The sequence below is a fragment of the Schistocerca serialis genome, chromosome 12, assembly GCF_023864345.2.
Source record: "Schistocerca serialis cubense isolate TAMUIC-IGC-003099 chromosome 12, iqSchSeri2.2, whole genome shotgun sequence".
Taxonomy (NCBI): Eukaryota; Metazoa; Arthropoda; class Insecta; order Orthoptera; family Acrididae; genus Schistocerca; species Schistocerca serialis.
Window position 1 is genome coordinate 60,161,354 of NC_064649.1, and position 20,985 is coordinate 60,182,338.

A 20,985-nucleotide genomic window follows, 5' to 3' on the forward strand; every position below is an offset into this window, starting at 1 on the left:
TGGGGATAGTGCTGTTGGACAGAGCACGGCAAGAAAATGGTTTTCTCGTTTCATGGAGGATCGTTTTGACATTAGTGAGTCTCGACATTCAGGAAGACCTTCGAAGTTCGATGAAGATCACTTAAACGCATTACTGCACAATTATGCTCGTCACTGCGCTCGAGAACTGGCAAATGTGATGAACTTAAAATGGGTTGTGTGGGTATCGCATGCTCTAATCCAAAACCACAAAAATCAGCAGGTGGCAGTATGTGTGTCTCTGCTTGCTCGTCATGAGTGTGAACGACACCGACCATTCCTGTCCTGTATCGTTACTGGTGACGAGAAATAGTGTTTTTATGCTGCTGCTGTTGTTGTGGTCTTCAGTCCTGAGACTGGTTTCATGCATCTCTCCATGCTACTCTATCCTGTGCAAGCTTCTTCATCTCCCAGTACCTACTGCAACCTACATACTTCTGAATCTGCATAGTGTATTCATCTATTGGTCTCCCTCTACGATTTTTACTCTCCACGCTGCCCTCCAATACTAAATTGGTGATCCTTTGATGCCTCAGAACACGTCCTACCAACCGATCGCTTCTTCTAGTCAAGTTGTGCCACAAATTCCTCTTCCCCCCCCCCCCCAAATCCTATTCAATACCTTCTCATTAGTTATGTGATTTAGCCATCTAATCTTCAGCATTCTTCTGTAGCACCACATTTCGAAAGCTTCTATTCTCTTCTTGTCTAAACTATTTATCTTCCATGTTTCACTTCCATACATGGCTACACTCCATACAAATACTTTCGTAAACGACTTGCTGACACTTAAATCTATACTCGATGCTAACAAAATTCCCTTCTTCAGAAACACTTTCCTTGCCATTGCCAGGCCACATTTTATATCTTCTCTACTTCTACCATCATCAGTTATTTTGCTCCCCAAATAGCAGAACTCCTTTATTTCTTTAATTGTCTTATTTCCTAATCTAATTCCGTCAGCATCAACCGACTTAATTCGAATACATTCCATTATCCTCGTTTTGCTTTTGTTGATGTTCATTTTATATCCTCCTTTCAAGACACTGTCCATTCCGTTCAACTGCTCTTCCAAGTCCTTTGCTGTCTCTGACAGAATTACAATGTCATCGGCGAACCTCAAAGTTTTTATTTCTTCTCCATGGATTTTAATGCCTACTCCGAATTTTTTGTTTCCTTTACTGCTTGCTCAATATACAGTTTGAATAACGTCGGGGAGAGGCCACAACCCTGTCTCACTCCCTTCCCAACCACTGCTTCCCTTTCATGTCCCTCGACTCTTATAACTGCCATCTGGTTTCTGTACAAGTTGTAAATAGCCTTTCGCTCCCTGTATTTTACTCCTACCACCTTCAGAATTTGAAAGAGAGTATTCCAGTCAACATTGTCAAAAGCTTTCTCTAAGTCTACAAATGCTAGAAACGTAGGTTCAGCTTTCCTTTATCTTTCTTCTAAGGTAAGTACTGGTTGAGCCCAGACAAAGCAGCCACTCCTCGAGCGATGTACTACGAATTGCTTCCCCGAAATGTAACCACCACTGCTGACATTTATAGTCAACGACTGAGACGTCTTGCAGAAGTAGCCCAAGTACAACGGCCAGAAAGACTGGCTGAAGCGATGCTGCTCCACGATAAAGTTAGCCCGCATTCTGCTAGACTAACGAAAGACACTATACGGAGTTGGGTTGGAAGTCATTCCGCACCCGCCTTCTTCACCTGATCTGGCACTCTTAGATTTTTGCCTTTCCCGCTCTCTGTCCAACAATCTTCACGGATGAAACTGTGTTCCGAAAGTGGCTCGACAAATTCTTCGCTTCGAAACCACATGATTTCTTCAGCTGCAGAATCTAAAAGTTGCACGGCCGATGGCAGACTGTTGCAAACAGTGAAGGAGAATGCACTATTGACAACTAGCGTCCCTATTGCGTGTATCTGTTGTGTTTGTTAAACTTACGGAAAAACGCTACGAACTTAAGCACAAATCCAATAGCTGATATTCATAGTAGGTACCTGTGCAGTCCTAAAGCATCGTTTGCATACCGACCAGCGCAGCGCCGCATAACGGCATCAAGAAGGCGCTGACCCGCGCACAACTGGAAAGAGCGGGCAGCTCCACACCTCCAGAAGGAAGGAGTTCGGCTCGCCTTGTCAAGGCTGACTTAACCACCCGCCCATCGATGGTCAGCAAAGTTCGGCAGCAGACTTCGAGATCATCAGTGCTGAGTAATAGGAAGGCGTTACTTAGCCAGTATTCTGCGAGTATTAATAGACTCTCCATGTACTTGGACGTAGGAGGCACAGCAAGTCAATTATTGGTTCTCTTTTTTGTAGAAATAGTGTTATATCAATCTTAAAGTTCAATGTACAGATAATTTTGGATTCCTGCTACCGGCCTTCCCAACTTCCCTGCTTCCTTGTTTGTGTTGGTGCTGATTCCCACAGTAGCTGACACAACAATACTCTCTGATAACTGCTATGTAATTGCTGTTGAGTGCACGTGTGAACTCAAAAAAAAAAAAAAAAAAAAAAAATCCTGTTTCATCCTCCGACAACGACTGAGAAGAATGATTACTTTTATGCCACCACTCTTTCACCTCCACGTCCTCTACTGCTACGATATGTCGGGTGCTGATATTTATACACTAATCGCAGCAAGAGAACAAGCTCTCAGAATCGCAGAAGTGGATATTCGGCATGTACCGTACGGCTTTCGTTAGAGCGTCTGCTGTAACACATACTGCACCATTTCTCTTACGCTCCCTTGTGAGTTAAACAGCCGTTGTCTTTTGGGTCTGTCGTTATTTGCATGGTAATGTCACCGGTTATGGGTATTAGGCTTGAACAGTATCCTTGTGTGCAATATATACCATAGAGAAACGTCAGTTTCCCAGTTTGTTACCAATAAATCGAAGACTGTAACGGGTACTGTACACACCACATACGTGGTCCTTCCTTTTCACATATCTGATCTGATAATTCTCTGGGATATATTCAAAATCCGATTTGTGGTGAAGTCCATCGATTCAGGATTGCGAACTTAATATCAGTAAATACTTCATCCAGTCTCCTATCGCTATCGCTTGCGCCTTTGTCCCGCATTGAGCGCGGGGTTGGCTTCATTAAATCGGATTTAGCATGTTAATTGGAATGGGTGGCCGGATGCCCTTCCTGCCGCCACCCCGTACCCCCTGGGACAGAATCACTGTACCCCATCTGTCTGCATCCAGTGTAAATCATGGAAAAGTGCGGATGTGTGTCAAATGTCTGTGAGTCGTGTAACTGAGGCGGGACGTGGGGACCAGCCCGGTATTCACCTAGAGGGATGTGGAAAACCGCCTAAAAACCACATCCAGGCTGGCCGGCACACCGGCCCTCGTCGTTAATCCGGCGGGCGTGTTCGATCCGGGGCCAGCGCGCCTACCCAAGTCCAGAAAGCAGCGCATTAGCACTCTCGGCTAACCTGGCGGGTCAAATACTTCATCCACTCTCTGACCGGCGTAAATATTCCGCATCGTAATATTTTTGTTAGGAGTAGTACAGTGTGGAAAGCTTCTGGTAAGTTGAAGAGTACCAGATGAACGTGGTTACTTCTCCATCCAAGGCTGTTAGGTTATCCATCATCAACAGCTCAAGTGTGACAAAATTTTATGATGTTCTATAGATTCGTTACGGTATTGTTTCCAACGGTGTATTTATTGGGTGTATGTTGCAAGACACTTGTCGACGACACCGCCGTAAAACCGACTCCACACACACAGGGGTCGTGCGACATGAAGCGTAAAATCAAGAGACGGGCGCACGTCGATACCTAAGCCTATCGACAGGAGACCGGCGCACCTCCAACAAGTCGATAAGCGCCAGGCGATTGGCGACTGTGCCAGGACGTTCTAGGCGGCCAAAGTGCCACTGCGGAAGTCATTCGGGGCCGTGTTGCACGCTGTGATACAAAAATTTCAAGCGTGGGTTGCTTCGAAGCCGAGAGTTCGAGGGTAAGGTGCCGTGTGTAAACGCAGCCAAGTGAAAGAATCCTTACACTGGCTGCGGCTGTCAGGGTATGGAAGGAGCTTTGGTGGGAAAGTGTCTCTAACGGAAACGAGTCCTCAGAAGATGAGAGTGCAGAAAAGAATACCGCATCAGTTTCATAAATTTTTCCTTATTTATTAGTGTTTGTCATTCATATCAAGCAGTCAGCACCAAATTACATAAATAGTACATCTGACAATTAAAACAGATTAAAATACATACAGAACACGTGGTAGCTGATGACATTTCATAATAACCTACGTTACAGGGACCTGCACTTAAATAAATGCTGTTTTCATCCCATAATTTCGCATTATATTATTCTTGTTCCGTAATACACCTTCGTGATATTGTACCAACGCTGAACGTCGTTAAGTACTGCTACAAATTCTCTTTATTGATCCACTACGACGGTTTTCCTAAGAAATAAAGTTTGAATGCACGTTACAATTTTTATACCATTATATGGTGTATATTGCAACTAACACAACTCAATGTATGCCAGCTTTCTCTCGACATCCATAGAACTAAGTGATGTCTCACATCTCATATATTCAATGTACAACGGACGTACAATAAATATTGCACCACATTTTCTTGTTCTCGGACAATTTCGATTGAAAAAATCGGGAATTTGTTGTGGGACACTGTAGAGTATTCCCGCTTCAGTCTCTATAGTTTCATGAAGTTCAGAGAGAAAGCGGCGCGATATGTAGCCATAGAAATGGCATGTGTAACGAAGATGTCTTTCAGGCTGAAACTGAATTTATTTTGACAGAAAACCAGGGAGTCTCAGATATTCAGAGGTAGCTGCAGAGTGTGTACTGAGACCTGGAAGTGAACAAAAGCACAGTGAGTCGTTGGAAGACGGGTCTGTCATCATCTCATCAACAGTAGTGTGTTCTTCCTCAGTCATACTGCAGCACAAATATTGAACATTTCAATTTCCATCTGTTTGGCCCAATGGAGGATGCACTCTGCAAAAAGAAGTACGTGAATGATGGAGAGGTTATTGACGCAGGAAGATGTTGTTTGCAACGTCGACCAGCAGAGTGGCAGCATTCGGGCATACGGGCCCTCCCGGCAAGGTGGCGCTAAGCCGTCGCATTGAACAGAGATTATGTTGACAATTAGCGTTTTGCAGCTCAAGAACGTGGAGAACAATATAATGTATTGGAATCCTGAATAAACTCAACCTGCTTTCAGAAAAAAAGTGTGTTGCATTAGTTACTGAACACTCCTCGTACATGACGAAATATCAAACACTTTGTTTCACCTAATAATTATTTTATTTAAGAATCACCATCAGCAGTGGTATGTATCATACTCCGAACTATAAAATGAGAAGCTTAACATGATACTGGAGACGTTGAGTGGAGGCGGAGCGCAGTTTGAATACTCGGAGCCACAAATAAGGGCACTAAAATCTTAACGTGCCTTCAGGATTCATCTCGTTGATAAATTGTGGTAGTAATTAAAGTTTCATAGACAAACAGAGGTCCTAAGACACAGAAGCATGGAGCGCCATTGACTCTAAACCGGCCGCAAGGGAGATAACCAGATGATAAGTATCCAATTTCTATCAGTGTTACCAAAAAAAAAAAAAAGCCAGTGTTCTACGTGTTGTAGATCAGGAGTAACGGACATCGGACGTATGAGATGGTAATGCTATCTGTACACGTCTAGGTACCCGGAACATGTAGAAATGTGCAATTCCTCTAGGTTATTGAGGAGGAAAAGGTCGAGAACAAGTCACAATGCCTAAATTGTTCTGAAGTAATTCCACGACTTTATCTTCTGGTTGTTTGATGGCTTCCATCGTGTGAAAATCAAGCACTATATAGATCCGACTCTAGCGCATGGATGAGAGTACATGATAAGGTAAAATTTGATAGTACTTACACATACATGCGACAATTTTTTACAAGTTTCTGATTGTTAAACACTAAGGTGGTAAACGTCGGGATACTGGGATACCCTCTGATGTAGTGTCGGGCTTCCTTTTGCACGGTGTAGTGAAGCAGCTTGGTGTGCCATGGACTCAACAGGTCGGAACTGATCTCTCGATTACATCTCATAAATGTTCGATGTGATTCATGTCGGACGTTGTGCGCAGAAAAAAAAAATGGAATGAGCTTATGGCTTCGTTGGCCGTGAGGTACCATCTGGGGAAGTTCGGCCGTCAAGTGCAAGTCTTATTGCAATCGACTCGACATTGGGCGACTTTCGCGCCGGTGATGAGCATGAAATGATGATGAGGACAGCACAACACCCAGAGCGAAGAAAATCGCCAACCCGGCCGGGAATCGAACCCGGACCCGCTTGCATGGGAGGTGAGCACGGTACCACCCAGCTAAGCAGGAGGACTGGGTAGCAGACTCATTTGGTCAAATTGCCCAGAATGTTCTGCAAAACAATCGCAAACACTTGTGGCCGGGTGAAAAGGCATCATTACTTGGGAACATCAAGTCCATGAATGCCTGCAACTGGTCCCCATGTAGTCGAACATAATCATTTCCAGTCTACGATCGGTTCAGTTCGTACAGCTGACCCAGCCGGTTCCGTGTAAACACAGCCACACCACCATGGAACCACCACCAGTTCGCACGGTGCCCTGTTGACAACCTGCGCCACACTCGAAACCCAACGTCAGTTCTTACCAAATGAAATCGAGGCTCATCTGACCAGGCTGAGGTTTTCCAGTCGTCAAGGGTCCAACCGGTATGGTCACGAGTCCAGGAGAGGCGCTGCAGGCGATGTCGAGCTGTCAGCATAGGCACTCACGTCGGTCGTCTGCTGCTTAAATCGATTAACGCCAAATTTTGCCGCACTGTCTTAAGCTATACGTTCATCGTACGTCCAGCATTGATTCCTGCGCTATTTCTCGCAGTGTAGCTTGACTATTAGCTCTGGCAGCTATGCGCAAGCGCCGCTGCTCTCGGTCGTTAAGCGTGGCTGGTCGGTCACCGCGTTGTCCGCCGTAAGAGGTAGAGCCTGAAACGTGGTTTTCTCGGCCCACTCTTGACACTGTGGATCTCAGAATAGTGAATTCCCTAACGATTTCCCAAATGCAATGTTCCGTGCGTCTAGCTCCAACTACCACTTCCCGTTCAAAGTCTGTTAACCCCCCTCGTGCGGCCGTAGTCACGTCGGAAACCTTTTCACACGAATCAGCTAAGTGCAAATGACGCATCTTCCAATGCGCTGCCCTTTTATATCTCATGTACACTATACTACCGCATTTTTTATATTTACATGTTCCTATCCATGACGCTTGTGACTTCACTGTATGCTGAATCAGTAAATGAAAAAAAAAAAGGTTCAAACGGCTCTTAGGACTATGGAACTGCATCAAACCAGTCTCAGGACTGAAGACTACAACATGTCTCAGCTGCTGAGAATTCTTCCGGGTTGTATGGCCGTGGTTCAAATGGTTCAAATGGCTCTGAGCACTATTGGACTTAACATCTGACGTCATCAGTTCCCTAGAACTTAGAACCACTTAAACCTAACTAACCTAAGGACATCACACACATCCATGCCTGAGGCAGGATTCGAACCTACGACCGCAACGGTCGCGCGGTTCCAGACTGAAGAGCCTAGAACCGCTCGGTCACAGCGGCCGGCAATAAATTGAAAAATAATTGTTTGTGAGGAAAGTCGACCATTCCTCAATGTGATTGAGAGACTAGAAAATTATCCAGTGCGCTGCATAAAAAGGGGGAGCGGAGGGGACGAGAAAGCTGATTGAGGACAAAGTTGTGCACTGAATTACCGTGTACGGCAAAAGGACAACTTTTAGGACTCTAAAGTTACTGGACTACGGGTATAGAGAAATGAAGTTAAATTTATTGGCTGAAATGGCCACAGGTTTTAATACCTGCACAAATAATTTACTAGGATATCCACAGTTTAACAACTCATGTAAGTAGTTTTGTAACATAGATCAACTAAAATAAAGAAACAAGTGAAATTATGTTTGAAGTTAATCGTTTTCTGACTCTGAAAACTGCCGTTTAATTTCGAGTAGTGCAGCTGTGGTTATAATTTCTTGACGTGGTATTTCTTGATTCTGTTATTATACTGGGTGTTCAAAAACAGACTTCCATAAGTCAATACAAATAAAAACATTCACATAATTCTATGCGCAGAAATGCTTCATTTATGTAATATCGACCCTATTGGGCTTTTGAAGCCGACCTGTGTGGCCGAGCGGTTCTAAGCGCTTCAGTCTGGAACCGCGCGACCGCTACGGTCGCAGGTTCGCATGCTGCCTCGGGAATGGATGTGTGTGATGTTCTTAGGTTAGTTAGGTTTCAGTAGTTCTAAGTTCTAGGGGACTGATGACCTCAGAAGTTAAGTCCCATAGTGCTCAGAGCCATTTGAACCATTTTTTTCTTTTTCTTTTGGCTTTTCAACGAGTGTGTGTGTGTGTGTGTGTGTGTGTGTGTGTGTGTGTGTGTGTCAAGATAAAATCTGGTGTAGTATTACTTCATCGCAATTGTTACTTCACCAGATATTAAAGAGAGTAAACTCACCTGATGCTAGATGTAGTAATGTCACAAGCAGTCGGTCTTTAACACTAATGGATTTACGCAAAACAGTGTCTTGCTTGGCAATTTTGGAACCAGTCGTAAGGAGTATTTCTTCCATGTCCATCGCTGTCCTTCTCGTAAAATTTCTATATTGTTGTGGATCGTCCATCACAAGATCTGCAATGACATTCTTGCACGCCCGAAAACATGCCGCCGCCTGATCTGCTCGCTCATCCAATACGAACGCGATAGTTTTGCTTTTTGTGTTTAGCACAGCTGCAGCCAGAAGCTCTTCCACTGCAGAGCACTACGACTGAAAAATCTCGCGGAGAGTGATGTCTCTGCTCTCACAGACAATCTTCACTCTTACACTGTTGTGTATAAACGCTTCCGATATCATCTCCCACAGCACTCTCAGACATTTACAGAATGTGCGCGCACTTAACTCTCAGGCAGTAACTATCAGCAAAATTTCGCCTGTAATGCAAACAACACTGCGAGTACCATCTGAAAATGCTAGATTGTTTGAGAACAAAAATCTCTTACATATACCTCAGCTCCTAAGCTACATGGTGGTCCCGTGACAAGAATATGATTTATGTAACCTACTTTTGACGAGTGGCATGGACAATCTGACGGTATCTGTGAAGCCTCTCTCGTGGAAGTGGCTAGGAAAGAATCCGTGGTGGAAAGCGCACCTTTGTGATTGACGTTAGATAAAGTGATGTGAATGTTGGCAAACTGTCAATACTTATTCCAGTTTCATTATCGACGTCCAAATATACTCCACAACTTTTTTCTACGGTATGTAAAAATAACGTTCTCGAAATAAATTTCCACTTTACTGTATCGTATTGTTGACTAAGAGCGTATTTTTTTACTGGGAGCTGTGTTACGGAAGCTGATGGTGAGCGTAAAAAGCTGAAATGTTTAACTGCGCTTTTTCTATCTTCCGTTAGATGATGTGATTCCATAATATAAAATATAATATAATAATAAAGAAACATATTTAGTTGTATGTATTTAACATTAAGAAGGAAAGCACTTCTTAATATTTTGCAAAATTATATTTATTTGGTCACAAAACGGCTTCCGTCTTCTCGGGCCATCTTCAGGTGACAACTGAATGTCGCAAACACAGATAAACATGATACGCGGCTTGAACAGATACTATTTGTACAGAATATAAAAAAAATCCGTCACTTACAAATAATTACATTAATTATAAAAGGGGATAAACAAAGTTTTTATGTGGAGATACATTTAACAGTTCATGAGAAACAAGATGAACATACAGTTTGAACCTAGTATTTATGACGAAAACTTAATGTAACAAAGGGGGAAATAGAAACTGAATCTGATAATTGAATAGTAGGCTGGCATTCTGTGTCAGGAGTTCGTTGAATTCCAGTATTTGTAGTACGGCCTTCTTTCTGATTTTATTGCCAGAATGTAAAATTTCACAATCTGCATTGTAAGAATTGTTTTCTGGTGTTTCTCTGCTAAATCAAGAAACACTTGCCGGAGAATATCAGCCTAGAATGAACTGATCAGACTCAGTTTCTTATTGCCCCCGTGTTAAATTAATTTTTCGCTACAAATACCAGGTTCAAACAATAAATTTATCTTATATCTCATCAGTTGTTAAATATATATCCAAATAAAATATTTGTTTACCACTTTTTATAGTTAAACCGAGCGAGGTGGCACAGTGGTTAGCACACTGGACTCGCATTCGGGAGGACGACGGTTCAATCCCGTCTCCGGACATCCTGATTTAGGTTTTCCGTGATTTCCCTAGATCGCTTCAGGCAAATGCCGGGATGGTACCTTTGAAAGGGGACTTTCGATTTCCTTCCCCATCCTTCCCTTACCCGAGCTTGCGCTCCGTCTCTAATGACCTCTTTGTCGACGGGACGTTAAACACTAATCTCCTCCTCCTCCTTTATAGTTAATTTAATTAGTTCTATGTGACAAAAATGTGACGCTTTCATATGTAAACACGCAGTCGTTTATTAATCTTCTGTACAAATAATATGTGTTTGCGATGAAATGAAAATCAAATGATAGTGTGGCATTGATGGCCGGGAGACCACATCGAGGGAAGTTCGCCCTCCGAGTTGCAAGGCTTATTTTAGGTAACACCACACTGGGCGACTGAGGATAAAATGATGATGAGAACAGCACAACACCCAGTCCACGAGCGGAGAAAATCTCCTACCTGGCCGGGAAGCGAACCCGGACCCATTGCATGGTAGGGAAACACGTCAACCCTCAGATAAGCAGGCGGACATGTGTTTGCGATATTCCGTTGTCATCCGAAAGTGACCTGAGAAGCCGAAAGCCAGTTTGTGACTAAATACCTCGTAAAATATAATTTGGCAAAGTATTAGGAAGTGTTTTCATTTTTAATATTAAGATCATACGCTGCTGAGCACTGACGGAAATTTCAATTAATGTTTTGTTAGGAGATCTGTTGCGTTCCTTGGCATCACATTTAAAATAATGTAACTCTACAACTAAACTCCGTCCGAACAGGCCTTGGAAGATCCAACGGTACCGTCCGGCCACCGCGTCATCCTCAGACCAAAGGCGTCACTGGATGCGGGTATGGAGGGGCATGCGGTCAGCACACCACTCTCCAAGTCTTAAGTCAGTTTACGAGTTCGGAGCCGCTACTTCTCAATCGAGTAGCTCCTCAGTTTGCCTCACAAGGGGTGACTGCACCCCGCTTGCCAACAGCGCTCGACAGACCAGATGGTCACCCATCCAAGTGCTAGCCCATCTCGACAGTGCTTAACTTCGGAGAACTGACGGGAACCAGTTTACCACTGCGGCCGTTGGCTAATGTAGCTCTATATACAATTATTGTTTAAATGTGCTGTCAGGAAACACTACAGATCCCCTAAAGAATTGTATATAACTGAATAATTTTCTTTACATCAAAGACTATTTATGAAGTCTAGCGAATGGGTGAAACCTACGTGGTTAGAAACAAAGTAAGCTGACGGAATTCTTCCTATCTACGTGATATACGTAACTGAAGCAACCACTATGGAAATGCCTGCACACGTGAAAAATATAATAATACACTACTGGCCATTAAAATTGCTGCACCACGAAGATAACGTGTTACAGACGCGAAATTTAACCGACAGGAAGAAGATGCTGTGATATGCAAATGATTAGCTTTTCAGAGCATTCACACAAGGTTGGCGCCGGTGGCGACACCTACAAAGCGCTGACATGAGGAAAGTTTCCAACCGATTTCTCATACACAAACACCAGTTGACCGGCGTTGCCTGGTGAAACGTTGTTGTGATGCCTCGTGTAAGGAGGAGAAATGCGTACCATTACGTTTCCGATTTTGATAAAGGTCGGGTTGTAGCCTATCGCGATTGCGGTTTATTGTATCGCGACATTGCCGCTCGCATTGGTCAAGATCCAATGAGTGTTAGCAGAATATGGAATCGGTGGGTTCAGGAGGGTAATACGGAACGCCGTGCTGGATCCCAACGGCCTCGTATCACTAGCAGTCGAGATGACAGGCATCTCATCTTCATGGCTGTAACGGATCGTGCAGCCACGTCTCGATCCCTGATGGGGACGTTTGCAAGACAACAACTATCTGCACGAATAGTTCGACGACGTTTGCAGCACCATGGACAATCATCTCGGAGCCCACGGCTGCGGCTACCCTTGACGCTGCATCACAGAGAGGAGCGCCTGCGATTGTGTACTCAACGACGAACCTGGGTGCACGAATGGCAAAACATCATATTTTCGGATGAATCAAGGTTCTGTTCACAGCATCATGCTGGTCGCATCCGTGTTTGGCAACATCGCGGTGAACGCACATTGGAAGCGTGTACTCGTCATCGCCATACTGGCGTATCACCCGGCGTGATGGTATGAGGTGCCATTGGTTACGCGTCTCGGTCACCTCTTGTTCGCATTGACGGCACTTTGAACAGTGGGCGTTACATGTCAGATGTGTTACGACCCGTGGCTCTACCCTTCATTCCATCCCTGTGAAACCCTACAATACAGCACGATAATGCACGACCGCATGTTGCAGGTCCTGTACGGGCCTTTCTGGATACAGAAAATATTCGACTGCTGCCCTGACCAGTACATTCTCCAGATCTCTCACCAATTCAAAACGTCTGGTCAATGGTGGCCGAGCAACTGGCTCGTCATAATACGTCAGTCACTACTCTTGATGAACAGTGGCATCGTGTTGAAGCTGCATGGGCAGCTGTACCTCTACACGCCATCCAAGTTCTGTTTGACCCAATGCCCAGGCGTATGAAGGCCGTTATTACGGCCAGAGGTGTTTGTTCTGGGTACTGATTTCTCAGGATCTATGCACCCAAATTGCGTGAAAATGTAATCACACGTCAGTTGTAGTATAATATATGTGTCCAATGAATACCCGTTTATCATCTGCTTTTCTTCTTGGTGTAGCGATTTTAATGGCCAGTAGTGTACTGGTTCCGCGTCTGGTGCGAGACTCCAGCTCTGCGGCCGGCGCCGAGATGAAGGACGCGGATGCTCGTGTCTGGCAAGCCGTCCGCTGGGCAGGGATTCATTAAACCGGTCTGGGGCAGCTGCTCTCACAGTAGTTGCTAGACGCCGGCCAGCCGCGGCGTCAATATCCCCACAGCTGGCCTCGGTGCGCCGGCCAATTAGAGGCGACGCGGCGGGTGCCCACATAGGCGGCCGTGTTATGAACACGGGCTGCAGCCGGCCGCCGCAGTACGGTGGTCGCCACTTGCTGCCGTGGTCCACAGCCGCGCCTCGACTTTGCCTCCCTAGCAGCCAGAGGCCGACCTCCACGGCGCTGAGCTACTGCCAGACATTATCTTTATTTTCTAGTAAGGACAGAAGCCGAAACAGTGACTTAAAATTTGTGCCGCGGCCGAGACTTGAAGCCGGGTCTCTTGCTTACTCGGCACATTTGAGAAGCTCTACATCACCATAGCACTGTGGCTACCACAACTGTACGGAATACCATAGTCCAATGCCCTCTCTATATGAAACTTCAGTTCGCACATTCAGCCCATTTTATTTGACTGGTTGAAGAAGGGGAAAATTGGCTGAAGTTATGATTTTATTACGTGTTATGGAGGGCAATGGGCTAGAGCAGTCCGTGTTGCTGGCCTAGCCACAATGCTACAGTGATGTGGTATTAGGCATATCTGCCTAGTAAGCAAGAGACCCTCGTTCAACTCTCCCTGGGGCACAAATTTCAGTTTGTTGCTTCACCTTCTATCCTGTCCGCCCCTGGTAGCTGAGTGGTCAGTGTAACGGAATGTCATACCTAACGGCTCGGGTTCGATTCCTGGATGGGGCGAAGATTTTTCTCCGCCCAGGGACTCGGTCTTGTGTTATCCTTATCATCATTATTTCATCCCCATCGACACGCAAGTCACCGAAGTGGCGTCAACTCTAAAGACTTGTACCAAGCGAACGGTCTACCCGACGGGAGGCCCTAGCCAGACGGCATTTCCATTGTTTACCTTCTATCCTTAACGAAGATAAGCTTCAAACTCTTATGTTGCAAGGAAAGTGAAACGCCACCAATAGTTATTTTTATTGTTCAGAGGACTGGAATGGAATGAGCTCAACTTTAGCCCGACACTTGGGAAGGTACCTGAACGAGACGTAGGGGCTGTGCTTTGCAAAAGGTGAAAGCGATGCACGAAGGGCAGTGTGTTAATATGGTGTTCTTTTCTAAAGTGTCCCGTAATATTATTGGAGGCAGTACTGATCAGAACTAGAAAAGAAGACTTATAAACATAAACTCTGATCTTATCCATAATGGATTCGGTGTACAACAGAATAAATAAGATCAATTGCAATTTATCTTTTTAAGTATTATGAAGTAAGACGGTAGGCATGCCTTAGAAGTATTCAGGAAACTTCCCCCGTCGGAGGTTCGAGTCATCCGTTGGGCATTGCGGGGGGAGGGGGGGGGTGGCATGGGTGTGTGCGTTGTCCTTAGCGTAAGTTAGTAAGTAGTGTATAAGTCCAGGGGCCGATAACCTCAACAGATTGGTCCCACAGGAACTTACCACCAAAAACTCAGGAAAATAACAAGATCAGATATTTTGATCCACTGTAACTCCTGTCAGCCGAGTAGCCAAAAGCATTATGCATTCCGATGTCTAATAGACAGAGCATTTAGAATCCTGACAGGTGAGTAACACAGCATGACTAAGCTGAACATCGTAAAAGAGCTACCCAGAGCTAACCGTTATCAAGAAAACAGTGTGAATAAATTTATACGCAGGAAACAGTGCACGAATAAAAGGAGAAAGAGGCGCAGAATAAAGAGAGTCACAACACAATAGTTGGCTAAATTCCTCAGAAAGTAGCAAATATCCTCAAATACTATAGTGGATTTACAAGATTTAACAGCTGTAATGAGAACTACGATGAGCATTCGATAAGTAATGCAGTACGTTTTCTTTTATGAGCACAGGTAGTTTATATTCAGGATTCCAGTACACCATATTATTCCACGCTATTTCGGGTACAAAACCCTATCTTTCAACATAATTGCTGTGGAATGCGACGGCGTTACTGCACGTTACTGGGAAGGCTTGTATGCTTGTAGCACCCTACTGGTCGACGTCGGAGACAGCGTCCTGCTGCATCAGTAACCTCCCCAACATCCATGAACTGCTCTCCGCAGAGGGCGTCCCTCAATAGGCGAAACTCATCGCTCTCTATGGTTTTCCGTTAGGCCTCGACTGACGCAGCGGGCACACACCTTTGAGTAGCCCAACTGCTGGACGAGAGTGACAAGACTACCAACAGAGACATGTAGTTGGGCAGCGAACTGTTCAATTCTGATCCGTCGTTCATCTCGAATGAGAGTGTCTGCACGTTCCAACGTTACAGGATTACAGCTGCGTGCGGCTAGCTGAGAGATAGGACAGGTTTGAGCGAGTATGATAGACGCTTCGCCCAACGGCTCACCGCGCTTTTGTTCGCTGCCAGGTCTCCGTAGGCATTCTACAGGCGCTTATGAGTACATCCGGTGCTCTGGTTTTCCACTGAGAGAAACTCAGTGACAGCTTTCTGCTTCGAACGCACCCCAATTAAAGAAGCCATTTTGATGGCTACGTACAGCGCCGTCACCAGTGGGAACTTCATGAAACTATAGGGACTGAAGCGGGAATATTCCACCACGTCACACAACAAATTCCCCATTTTTTTCGACCGAAATTTACCGAGAAATAAACAGTTTCAATACTTATTGAACACCCCTCGCGAAAGACAGAACTGGTAGGTCCTTTAGGTGAAGGTGCAAAGAACACCGGGACGCATTTCGCCTTGAAAACCACGAGAAATCAGCCACAGCTATCCATATACATGAAACTGGCCACCCCACGTCCTGATCAGTACCTCGTAATTTTGCATATAGAAGATAATGGCAATAATCTGGGTCTACTGGAACAATTCGAGATTACTGTCCGTACGATAGGAAATGATACTACATTAAATGAAACTTTGTCAGGGGTCACAATTAACTTTCTCAAAAGTTTGCAAAACCTCTTTAAAGATGTGTAATTATTTAGCCACTTTACCATACACCATTAGCTTCCTATCCTTGACGGAGTTGCACCTACTGCGTTACCGGGCATAATTATACAACTTCTTTGTTTTTTCGGTACCTCTTTGATTTTATGTTTACATTCATGAAAACTGACTCGCCTTACTTCTTCGCTTGGTTTTGGCATGTGGCTTTCAGGGAGCTACAAGGACTGTGCGTGACTTACAGTGGCGCTCCCGATGCTGAAGCATAGCATATGTTACTCCATTTAAGCCTGTTTTATCAACTTAGAGTGATATTAATGTGTATCTTAAGAAGACACAGCCGCAAAATAAGTAGATACGATATTTTATTTTTACTGGTGTTGTTAACGTTTTACACTCCAATACAAAAAAATTACAAAAATACGCACAAAGGACGAATTATCCGAATGGGACGGAAATCGGTAGATGTGATGTACATATACAGACAAACAGATCACTACAATTTCAGAATAAATTGGGTTGTTTATGTAGAACAAAGAGCTTCACAAATTAATCAAACAGTTGTTCGGGTTGGCATTGATTTACAGGCTGTTTGGATACCCTCCTGAGTGATATCGTGCCAAATTTTGTCCAATTGGCCCTAATCACGAGCCGGTTGGACGACGCTGCCCTTAATACCCCAAAAATTCTCGATTACGGAGAGATCCAGAGACCATTCTAGGCAAAAAAGGGTTTGGCAAGCACAAAGACAGGCAGCAGAAATTCTCACCGTGTTTGGCCGGGAATTATCCTGCTGGAACGTAATCCCAGGATGGCCCGCCTTTGAGGACAACAAAACGGGGGCATAATATCGTCGGCGATTCGCTTTCCAGTAAGGATGCCGCGGATAACAACCAAAGGGATCCTGCTGTGAGAACAAATGGCACTCCAGACCATCACCCCCAGTTGTCAGGCCGTATGACGGCGACAGTCAGATTGGTATCCCACCACTTTCTGGGATGTCTCGAGACGCGTGTTCTGCCTGAATTCGTACTGAATGGAGTACAGTTGTCTTCAGTGATTGGAACTGAGAACCAATGACAAGCGAAGGCACGTCTGGAGACGTCACAGACGAGGCAGGGAAGCAAAGCTTACTTGAAAAGGGGTACAAGCAAGCCATATGGTCTGACATCCAGGAATGATAGTCAGGGGTGCCATTTCTTCTCATCCCCTTGGTTGTCATACGCGGTACCCTTACAGGACAGCGACGCCCCGTTTTGTTGCCCTTCATGGCCAACCATCCTGGGTTTACACTTCAGCGCGATAATGCTCACCCGCGGTAAGTCGATAATCTACGTAAGGCCACCACAGCAGTAGTTGTGACAGTCAGTCGTTCCTGAAGAAGACGAAGGACATTATCGTCTTAAGCTCGAGGTTATACACTGGCCTGACGCGGCAAGGAGTCCGAGAATGTTTTATCCAACAGTGCCGTCGCGGAAGAGTTCGAAGTCAGAACGGATGGAACAATGGCGTAAGAATATTGGTAAGGAACACAGGATTGCATGGTAGTGAATCATAGACTGTGGGCAAACTTTAAAAGAAGATTTTAGACATGGGGCTATATGAGGAAGGTGAAAATTAGAGCGACTGAGGAATGAGGTGGTCTGAAAGGAAGACATAGACAAAAGAGCCAAAGGAACAGGTACACCTGCTTAAAATCGTGTAGGGCGCTCGCGAGCACGCAGAAGTACTTTAACACGACGTGGCATAGACTCGAATAATGTCTGAAGTAGTGTTGGAGAGAATTGACACCAGGAATCCTGCAGGGCTGTCCGTAAATCCCTAAGAGTACGAAGGGGTGGAGATGTCTTCTGAACTGCACGTTGCAAGCCGTCCCAGATATGCTCAATAATATTCATGTCTGGAGAGTATCGTGGCCAGCGGAAGTGTTTAAACCCAGAAAAGTGTTCCTGGAGCCACTCTGTAACAATTCTGGAGACGTGTGGGGTGCCGCATTGTCTTGCTGAAATTCCCCAAGTCTGTAGGAACGTACAATGAACATGACTGGATGCCGGTGATCAGACAGGATGTTTACGTATGTGGCACCTGTCAGAGTCGTATCTAGACGTATCAGGGGTCCCATATCACTCCAACTGCACACGCCCCCCACCATTACAGAGACTCCACCAGCTTTAACAGTCCCCTGCTGACATTCAGGACCCATGGATTTATGAGGTTGTCTCCGTACCCGTACAAATCCATCCGCTCGATACAATTTGAAACAAGACTCGTCCGACCACGTGACAAGTTTCCGATCATCAACAGTCCAATGTCGGTTTTAACGGCCCGAGGCGAGGCTTAAAGCATTGTGTCGTGTACTCATCAAGGGTACACGAGTGGGACTTCGGCTCCGAAAGGCCGTATCGATGATGTTTTGTTGAATGGTTCACACTGAATGGCCCAGCATTGAAATCTGCAACAATTTGCGAAAGGGTTGCACTTCTTTCCCGTTAAACGACTCCGTGCAGTCGTCGTTGGTCCCGTTCTTGCAGGATTTTTTTCCAGTCGAAGCGATGGCGGAGATTGGATGTCTTGCCGGATTTCTGGTATTCACGGTGCACTAGTGAAATAGTCGTATGAGAGAATTCCCACTTCTCCGCTACCTCGGATATGCTGTGTCCCATCGGTCGAGCGCCGACCATAACACCAGGTTCGAACTCAATTAAATCTTAATAATATTCCGTTGTAGGAGCAGTAACCGATCCAACAACTGCGCCAGACACTTGTTGTCTTATCCGAGCTATGCCGATCGCAACGCCGTATTTTGTTTACATATCCTTGTATTTGAATACGCAGGCCTGTACCAGTTTCTTTGGCTCTTCAAAGTAGAATAGATGGACAAGATGAAGGAGAGACGTTAAGACATAACGGAGTAATTTCCGTGGTTCTAGATGGGACTGTAGGTAACAGAAACCTTAGACGAAGGCGCAAGTAGAAATGTACAGGGTGAAAGGTATTTAAACCGACAAATTCTGGGAGGTTGTAGGGCACATCAAAGCAAATACTTTTCCCTAATGTCATTTTTTCCTATGAGGAGTATTTAAACCGGCAGAGGAAGATTTCTCTGGCGGCAAATTAATTAAACCAACAAACACTCTGCCTCTGCCAATCCACGTTTCTGGGAACCTTCGGTCCAGGAATCGACGCACACGAAGACTGAAATGTGCCGGCGCCCCGTCATGTTGGAACCACATGCGTTGTCTTGTAGGGAGCGGGACGTTTTCCAGCAGTTTTGGCAATGCTCTGGGGAGAAAATTCCAATAGTGCCTGCTATTTAATGGCCTATGTAGCATATAAGGCCCAATTAAACAGTCCCCAACAAGACCGGCCCACACATTAACGAAGAACCACACTTCATGACCGCTAGTAACTGTGGCATGTGGGTTACCGTCACTCCAAACATGCGAACTGTGCACGTTGAAGACTCCATCACGCCCGAAAGTTGCTTCCTCGGTAAACAACACAAAGGATGCATTTCACACTGTTCCAGGTACCACTGCGAAAACTGTGCTCTGGGCGGATAATCAACTGGTTCCAGGTTGTGGAGGCGCTGTAAGTGAAATGGACGTAACAATTGCTTTCGAAGGACTGTTCTTACATTCGTCTGATTCCTCCCCATGTTACGTGCAATTGCACGAGTGCTGATTGAAGAATGGGCCTTCACATGCTCGAAGACAGCTTCTTCAAATTGCAGCGTTCTTACCGTGCGACGGCGTCCCTGTCCAGGTAATCTGCTAAATGACCCGGTCTCACGCAGACGTTGGTACACAGCAGCAAAGGTCGTATGATGCGGGATACGGCGATTAGGATATCATTGTTGATAAACCCGCCGTGCAGCTCGTCCGTTGTGGTGCGCTACGTAGTACGCACCAACCGTATCAGTGTAGTCACTTCAGGTGTATCGCTCCAACAGAGACAATGCACTACTACACCGGTGGACAGCAGTTTCCTACAACTTAACTGCGTAATACGGCCTCTAACAACAGAAGATCCTAATACGGCCTCTGGCAACTGAAGAGCGTAATATAGCCTCCACCGGTTTAAACAATCCTCATAGGAAAAAATGACATTAGGGAAAAATATTTGTTTTGATGTCCCCTACAACCTCCCAGAGATTGCCGGTTTAAATACTTTCCACCCTGTATACAAGAAGTAATTGGAGACGTTGGTGCAAAAGATACTCTGAGGCGAAGCGGTTGGTACAACAGAGGAATTCGCGGCGGACCTCATCAAACCAGTCAGAAGAAACAGGAAATGGTGGTGTTGCAGATCCGCTCGCCGAATGCGACGCGGCTTCGCCAGGAAACAAATCTCGCATAAACAGCAGCGGCGCAACGTGAGCGCCGCGAGAAGACGGCGCGGCGGGTGCGGGACTGGCGGACGTGTGCCGACAGTGTGGCAGTATAGTGCGGCGCGCGCCGTGTAGCGGAGTGCGGGGCCCCAGCTCGCGCCCGCCCGACTGCAAGCAATCAGGCGCCCGGCGCGGCCGGCGGGGGTGCTATTTGTTCCGCCGGCGCGATTTCCATGCGAATCGGCGGCGCGCGTCCCATATTTCCTGGCCCTCGCATCGCATCGCATCGCCTCGCGGAACTGATATCCGCTCGTGTTTTCGTTGCCGCGTTCTGTGCCGCCGCCGCCACCGCAGCGGATTCGGCTTCATAAATTCCCCGCCTGTTTACTGTTCTACCAAACACACGCGGTCGCAGGCAGCCCGCCTCCGGCGCAGGGCGTACCGCGCCGCGATTGCCAGCTCCCGATTCAGGCCGGCCGGTCGTCCGCTCTGTGCTCTACACACACACACACACACACACACACACACACAC